Source organism: Zonotrichia albicollis, chromosome 33 (genome assembly GCF_047830755.1).
Source record: "Zonotrichia albicollis isolate bZonAlb1 chromosome 33, bZonAlb1.hap1, whole genome shotgun sequence".
Lineage (NCBI taxonomy): Eukaryota > Metazoa > Chordata > Aves > Passeriformes > Passerellidae > Zonotrichia > Zonotrichia albicollis.
In genome coordinates this window covers 3,046,054-3,054,538 of record NC_133851.1, presented here as the reverse complement: position 1 = coordinate 3,054,538, position 8,485 = coordinate 3,046,054, and positions in this window count along the sequence as shown.

The window sequence follows — 8,485 nt, the reverse complement described above, 5'->3', positions numbered from 1 at the left end:
CCCCAACCCCCCGCGGGCCTGCACCCCCCCGTGCACCCCCTGGAGGGTCCCCATGGGGGGCGGGCACTGCCAAACCCCCCCTGTGGCACTGGGGGGGCACCGGGGCATGGAATGGGGGGGCATGGAATAGGGGGCAGGGACCCCCTGAGCGGGGGCAGGACCAGTGTGGGACTGGGGGGACACCAGGGTCACATCTGTCCATCTGTCCGTCCATCTGTCTGTCCATCTACCCCTCCATCCATCCATCCATCCATCCATCCATCCATCCATCCATCCATCCGTCCATCTGTCCATGTGTCTGTCCATGCATCCATCCACCCCTCCAGCCAACCATCATCCATCCGTCCATCATCCATCCATCCATTCATCTGTCCATACGTCCCCGTCCATCTGTCCATCCCTGCATCCACCTGTCTATCCATCCATCATCCATCCATCCATCCATCCATCCATCCATCCATGCATCCCTCCATCCATCCATCCATCCCATTGATCTATTCCATCATCCATCCATCCATCCATCCATCCATCCATCCATCCATCCATCCATCCATCCATCCATCCATCCATCCCTGTGTCCATCCCTCCCTTCCACCTGCCCTGCTGTCCATCTGTCCATCCATGCCTCCAGCCAGCTCCCTGTCTGTCTGTCCATCCCTCAATCCCTCCCCTTGTTCCTCCACTCATCTGCCCAAGCCTCATCCCTCCACCCACTCACACATCCACCCACAGGCTGTCCATCCACTGTCCATCCATCTGTCCATCCACTGCCCATCCGCCTGTCCATCCATCTGTCCATCACTCTCCATCCACTGTCCATCCATCTGTCCATCCACTGCCCATCTGCCTGTCCATCCATCTGTCCATCACTCTCCATCCACTGTCCATCCACTATCTGTCCATTGTCCATCCTCTCTCCATCCACTCTCCATCCATCTGTCCATCCTCCTGTCCATTCACCTGTCCATCCATCTGTCCATCCGCTCTCCATCCACTCTCCATCCATCTGTCCCCCTGCCTGTGCCCCTTAGTGTCCCCTCCAGTGTCCCCTCAGTGTCCCCCCGGTGTCCCCCAGTCCCGGTGGTGCCCCCGGTACCTCGGAGGGCGAGGAGGGCGCTGCTCAGGCTCGCTCTCAGCCGGGGCTCGGCCACGCTCTCCACGAGCCGCACCAGGCGGTTCAGGTGGCCCTTGGCCGCCTCGTGCCGGGCCACCTCGGCCCGGATGGCGGCCAGAGCCTCGCGCCGCTCTCGGGGGGCCCCCATGGCACCCCCGGTTCGTGCTCCGCGCTCGCTTCCTGCCGGGGCCGCGGCGCCACCCGCGGGGACACGTCACGGGCGGGGCTGGCACGGCCCGGCCCCGGTGCACCGGGACAGCCGGGACACGCTGGGACACGCTGGGACACGCCGGGACACGCCGGGACACCGGCACGGCCCGGCACGCCCGACGCCACGCCACGGGCACGGCAGTGACAGGCACAGGGGACACACACGTGGGGACACACACACACACGGGTGGGAGATGGGGCCACACCACGAGGACACCCCGAGGACACCCCGAGGACACCACGGTGTGTGCGGGGACACCCTGGGGGCTCAAGGGGACACCCACGGGGGGCTGTGTACACACGTTGGAGACACATGGGCATGCTGGGGACACGGACACAGCAGTGGCACGCTGGGGACATGTGCAGTGACACACGGGCATGCTGGGGACATGTGCAGTGACACACGGGTGACACGCTGGGGACATGGGTGCAGTGACAGGGACATAGCAGTGAAATGCTGGGGACACACGGGCACGGCAGTGACAGGACAGGGGACACACACGTGGGGACGCACACACGAGTGACACACGGGAGGACACGTGGGGACACAGGCACACACACAGGTGCAAGATGGGGGGACACCCCGGGGACACCACGGTGTGTGCGGGGACACCCTGGGGGCTCAAGGGGACACCCACGGGGGGCTGTGTACACAAGCTGGGGACACATCGGGCACATGCTGGGGACACACAGGCAGGCTGTGACACGTGTGCAGTGACAGGGACACAGCAGTGACAGGGACACAGCAGTGACATGCTGGGGACACACGGGCACCCTGGGGACATGTGTGCAGTGACACATGGGCATGCTGGGACACGGGTGTGGTGACAGACACAGTGGTGACACACTGGGGACATGCATGGGCACACAGGCTGGGGACATGTGCAGTGACACATGGACACGCCAATGACATGTGCAGTGACACACGGACACACTAAGGACACGTGTAGTGACACACGGACTTGCCAACAATGTGCAGAGCGATAGGGACACGCTAAGGACAGGTGCAGTGACACATGGACATGCCAATGACGTGTGGAGTGACACTCAGACACGTGCAGTGACACGCAGACACACTGGGGATGTGTGCAGTGACACATGGACACGCTAAGGACATGTGAAGTGCCACACGGACACACTAAGGACACTGCAGTGACACACGGACACATACAGTGACACACGGACACTGCAGTGACACATGGACATGCTAAGGACATGTGAAGTGACACACGGACACATTGGGGACACGGCAGTGACACACGGACACGCTAAGGACACATGTGCCATCCCGTGCACACACGGCCCACCCCCAAACGTCCCTCCAGGTGTCCCCAGATGTCACCCCAGGCACAGCCAGGCCCCTTGTGGATGTCCCCGCGTCCCCCCAGATGTCCCCAGGTGTCCCCCACGTGTCCCCGTGTCACCCCAGGCACACCCAGCGCCCTTGGGGTGTCCCCGTGTCCCCCCCTGGCCTTGGGCTCCTGCCCACTCCCCCCAGTGCCCACAGGGGTCCCAGGACCTGGGGCAGTGCCACCACCTGTGGGGGTGACAGCGGGCACTGGGGGGTCCCAACATCCACTGGGGGGTCCCAGGGGTCACTGCAGGGTACAAGGGATCACTGTTGGGTCCCAGTGGCCATTGTGGGGTGACAGCAGTCATTGTGGGGTCCCAACATCCACTGGGGGGGTCCCATCAGTGCCTGTGGGGTCCCAGTGGTCACTGTGGGGTCTCAGCACCCCCAAGGGGTCCCAGTGGTCACTGTGGGGTCCCAACATCCACTGTGGGGTCCCAATGGTCATTGAGGGGTCCCAACACCCTCAAGGGGTCCCAGTGGTCACTGTGGGGTCTCAGCACCCCCAAGGAGTCCCAGTGGTCACTGTGGGGTCCCAACATCCACTGGGGGTTCCCAGCACTCTTTGGGGGTCCCGGTGTCCCCATCCCCTGCACCGTCCAAGGCAGAGGCAGGAATGGGGTCAGGGGGGTTTATTGAGGGGTCTGGGGGGTCACGGGGGGTTCTGGGGGGGTCTATTGAGGGGTCCTGGGGGTCTATGGGGGAGTCAGGGGGGTCCTGGGGGGTTCATTGGGGGGTCAGGGGGTACGCCGATGCCACCAGGCGCTGCTTGTCCCAGCTGTAGGTCTGGATGGTGGCGGCCTGGCCCCCCAGGCTGACGTGGCACCTGCGGGCACAGGTGAGGGTGAGCCCGGGGCCGGGACCCCCGGGTGGGCACCAAACCCCCGGGTGGGCACCAAACCCCCGGGTGAGCACCAGAGCCCTTGGGTGGATACCACAAACACCGGGTGGGCACCACAACCCCCGGGTGGGAACCACAGCTCCCAGGTGGGCACCACAGCTCCCGGGTGGGTGCCAGGTCACCCCTGGGGTAGTGCCAGCCCCCTGCCCTCGGTGCCAGTCTCCTGCCTTCGGTGCCAGCCCCCTCCCATCAGTGCCATCCCCCTGGGGTGGTGCCAGCCCTTTCCTCTCGGGGCCAGCCCCCTGGGGCAATGCCAGCCCCCTGGAACGGTGCCAGCCCCCTCTCCGCAGTGCCAGCCCCCTCCCCGCAGTGCCAGCCCCTTCCATCAGTGCCAGCCCCCTCCCCTCGGTGCCAGCCCCTTGGGGCAGTGCCAGCCCACTCCCCTCGGTGCCAGCCCCCTTCCGTCAGTGCCAGCCCCCTCCCCTCGGTGCCAGGTGCCCCCTGTGGCAGTGCCAGCCCCTGCCCGCGGTGCCCGCACTCACTGGCTGTCGGGCCGTGCCAGGAAGCAGAGCGTGAACAGCGCCAGGTCGAACTCGGGGCTGGAGCCCACCAGGAGCGACCCCCGCGATTTGAGGTGCCCGTCCCAGCGGAACCGCAGCGACAGCACGTCCGGGAATGCCGCCCACTGCCGGGACAGACGGACAGACAGACGGACAGGGGGAGACGGCGGGGACAGACACACACACAGACAGACGGACGGACAGACAGGGGGACACGGTGCCGTGGGTGCCCATCCGCAGCCACAGCGCAGCCAGGGGGGCTCAAGGGGGGCACAGGGAGGGGCACGAGGGTGGGCACGGGGGTACCCAGGCCATGAGGGCACAGGGACACGCGGGTACAGCCTCAGGGTGACCGCGGGTGCGGCCTCTGGGGACAGGGACACCGGGGATGCTCCAGGGGACAACCAGTGGGGACAACCCAGGGGACCGCGAGGTTAGGGGGGAATGTGGGGGTGGGATCTCAGGGCACTGCGGGGACACAGTGACAGCGACCCTGGGGACATCCTTGGGGACAGAGAGCTTGGCTGGGGACACTGAGGGGGATGGGGCAGGAGGGGGAGCCCAGGGTGCTGCAGTGGGTGCCCCCTTTGTGTCCCCATGTCCTGCTCAGGGGATCCTTCCCCGTGTCCCCATGTCCCCTGTGTCCCCCTGTCCCTGTGTCCCCATGAATCCCGTGTCCCCCTGTCCCCATATCCCCTTGTCCCCCTGTCCCCATGTCCCCCTGTCCTCTGGGTCTCCATATCCCTCAGTGTTGTCCCCATCCCTTACTCAGGGAATCCCTCCCTGTGTCCCCATGTCCCCATGTCCCCCGTGTCCCCCATGTCCCCCATGTCCCCTGTCCCCTCACAGGCCCATCCCAGGTGCAGCCCAGGTACTCCAGCTGTCCCCATGTCCCCACATCCCCATGTTGCCGTGTCCCCCCATGTCCCCTCACGGGTCCATCCCAGGTGTAGCCCAGGTACTCCAGCTGCTCACATGTCCCCCTGTCCCCCTGTGTCCCCCCATGTCCCCATGTCCCTGTGTCCCCCTGTGTTCCCTGTCCCCACTCACAGGCCTGTTCCAGGTGTGGCCCAGGTACTGCAGCCTCCCCCATGTTCCTGTGTTCCCTCTGTGTCCCCATGTCCCCCCTGTCCCCCTGTCCCAACTCATGGGTCCATCCCAGGTGCAGCCCAGGTACTCTAGCCACTCCCATGTCCCCATGTCCCTGTGTCCCCCCCCATCCCTGCTCACGGGCCCATGCCAGGTGCAGCCCAGGTACTGCAGCCTCCCCCATGTCCCTGTGTCCCCCCCGTGTCCCCTCCTGTCCCCTGTCCCCACTCACGGGTCCATCCCAGGTGTAGCCCAGGTACTGCAGCCTCCCCCATGTCCCTGTGTCCCCTCTGTGTCCCCATGTCCCCCCCGTCCCCCCCTGTCCCCACTCACGGGTCCGTCCCAGGTGTAGCCCAGGTACTGCAGCCTCCCCGCGCTCTCCAGCGCCTGCAGCTGTACCCAGTTGTGACACCCGGACACCGCGTCCTTCTTCACCTCCCCTGGGGACACGGGTGACACAGAGAGCAGGTGACCACAGCTGCCACCCCCCAGGGACCCCCCAACACCCGGCATTGCCCCCCCAAGTCTCCACAGCTCTATCCCACAGTGTCCCCCCACCCTCTTGGTGTCCCTCATGCCCTTGGTGTCCCCCCATCCCTGTGATGTCCCCGCCCATTCCCTTGGTGTCCCCCCATGCCCTGGGTGTCCCCCCCCTCCCCAGTGTCTCTCCATCCTTTTGGTGTCCCCCCTATTGCCTTGGTGTCCCCCAACACCTCGGTGTCCCCCTGTTCAACCCCTGTCCCTGCTCCCTCCCATCCTCACAGTGTCCCCCCCTCCCCAATGTCTCCAGTGTCCCCCCATGTACCCCCGTGTCCCCCAATGTCCCCTCACCCACAAAGACGTGCTCGAAGCCGGACGAGTCCAGCGCTTGTCCTTTGGAGCGCGAGTAGAGCCCGAACCACATGGAGTGGAGATCGGTCCGGAACGCCTCGGCCGAGGGGTACAGCCCTGGGGACAGCACGGGGACAGTGTGGGGACAGTGTGGGGACAGGGGGTACAGCCCTGGGGACAGTGTGGGGACAGTGTGGGAACAGTGTGGGGACAGGGGGTACAGCCCTGGGGACAGTGTGGGGACAGCATGGGGACAGTGTGGGGACAGTGTGGGGACAGGGGGTACAGCCCTGGGGACAGCACGGGGACATGGAACACAGCCCTGGTGGCAGGGTGGGGAGTGTGGACAGGGGGGTCCTGCCCTAAGGACAGGGCAGGAGGAGAGGAGGGACACTATGGGGACACTTTGGGGGCAGAGGGAACACCATGGGGACACTGTGGGAAGGCCGTGGGGACAAGGGGAACATTGTAGGGACACTGTGGGGGTGCTGCAGGGACAGGGGGTACAATGGGGGAACACTGTGGGAATGTCGTGGGGACAGAGAGATCACCATGGGGACACTGCAGGGATAGAGAGAACACAGTGGGGACACCGCAGGGACACCGTGGGGATGGGGGGACACTGGAGGGACACCACAGGGATGGGGGAACACTGTGGGGACATCATGGGGACGCTGTGGGGACACTGTAGGGACAGGGGGAACACCCTGGGGACACCAGGAGGACAAGGGGTCACCATGGGGTTAGGGGGAACTCCATGGGGACATCTTGGGGATAGGGGACACCGTGGGGACAGCACTGGGACAGAGGGAACACTGTGGGGACATCATGGGGACACGGTGGGGACAGGGGGGAACACTGTGGGGACATAGTGGGGACACCGTGGGGACACGGTGGGAAGACTATGGGGACAGGGGGGACACTGTGGGGACACCATGGGGATAGGGGGGGACATCATGGGGACACCATGGGGACACTGTAGGAACAGGGGAAACACCATGGGGATATTATGGGGACACCATGGAGACGGGGGAACACCACGGGGACATCGGGGGGACAGGGGGAACACCATGGGGACATCGGGGGGACAGGGGGAACACCATGGGGACACTGTGGAGATGCCATGGGGACACCACGGGGACAGGGAGACAGCGTGGGGACATCGTGGGGACAGAGGGATCACCATGGGGACACTGCGGGGATAGAGGGAACACTGTGGGGTCACCATGGGGACAGGGGGACATAACGGGGACATCGTGTCCCCACCTTTGTCGAGCATGAAGCGCTCGAGCAGCGCCAGCACCGGCGTGGCCAGCGCGGCCTCCAGGAAGCGCTGCTGCTCCCGCAGCTCCTCCGGCGGCTCCGCCTCAGCCCGGCCCGTCTGAGGCTCGTAATTGTCCAGCAGGGCCAGCAGCGCCGAGACCGTGGGGACAGCCAGGAGCGACGGGGACACCCGCGAGAACAGCCTGGGACACGGGACAGGGAGTGGGGCGGGATGGGATTAGCCATGGGATGGGGATGGGATGGGGATGGGATTGGGATGGGGATGGGATGGGGTTGGGATTGGGATTGGGGTGGTATTGGGATTGGGATTGGGATTGGGATTGGGGTGGCATTGGAGTGGAATTGGGGTGGGATTGGATTGAAATTGGGATTGGGGTTGGGATTGGGATCAGGATTGGGGTTGTGATGGGATGAGATTGCGGTTGGGATTGGATTGGGATTGACATTAGGGTTGGGATGGGATTGGGATTGGGGTGGGATTGAGATGGGACTGGGGCTGGGAATGGGATTGGATTGGGATTAGGATGGGATGGCGCTGGGGTGAGATTGGGGTGAGATTGGATTGGGGTGGGATTGGGATTGGATTGAGATTGGCATTATGGTTGGGTTGGGATTGGGATTGGGATTGGGATTGGAGTTGGGATTGGGATCAGGATTGGGGTTGGGATGGGATGGAATTGGGATTGGATTAGGATGGAATGTGATTGGGGTTGGGATGGGATTGGGATGGGATTGGGATGGGATTGAGATTGGCATTAGGGTTGAGTTGAGATTGGGATTGGGGTTGGGATGGGATGGAATTGGGATGGGGTTGGACTGGGTATAGGATGGAATGCAATCGGCTTTGGGATTGGGGTTGGGTTTGGGGTTGGGTTGGGGTAGGATGGGATTGGGATGGGATGGGATGGGATGGGATGGGATGGAAGGCAGGGGTGGGGACAGGTGGGATCAAGGGGTGAGGACAGAGCCAGGCGGGACAGAGAGCGGGAAGGGCAGAGGGGAGGGGGATGAGGGGAACACGGAGGGCGCCGAGTGCCCCCCACCCTCCAGCCCTGCCCCCCCGAACCCACCTGCCCGAGCCGTCCAGGTTCAGCTCCAGCTGCCCCGGCCCGGCCCGGTTCGAGTCCGCGGCGAGCAAACTGCTCCGAGAGCTCCCGGAGCTCCGCGTCCGACACCGCCCGGGGGCTCCGGTACCGCCCGGGGGC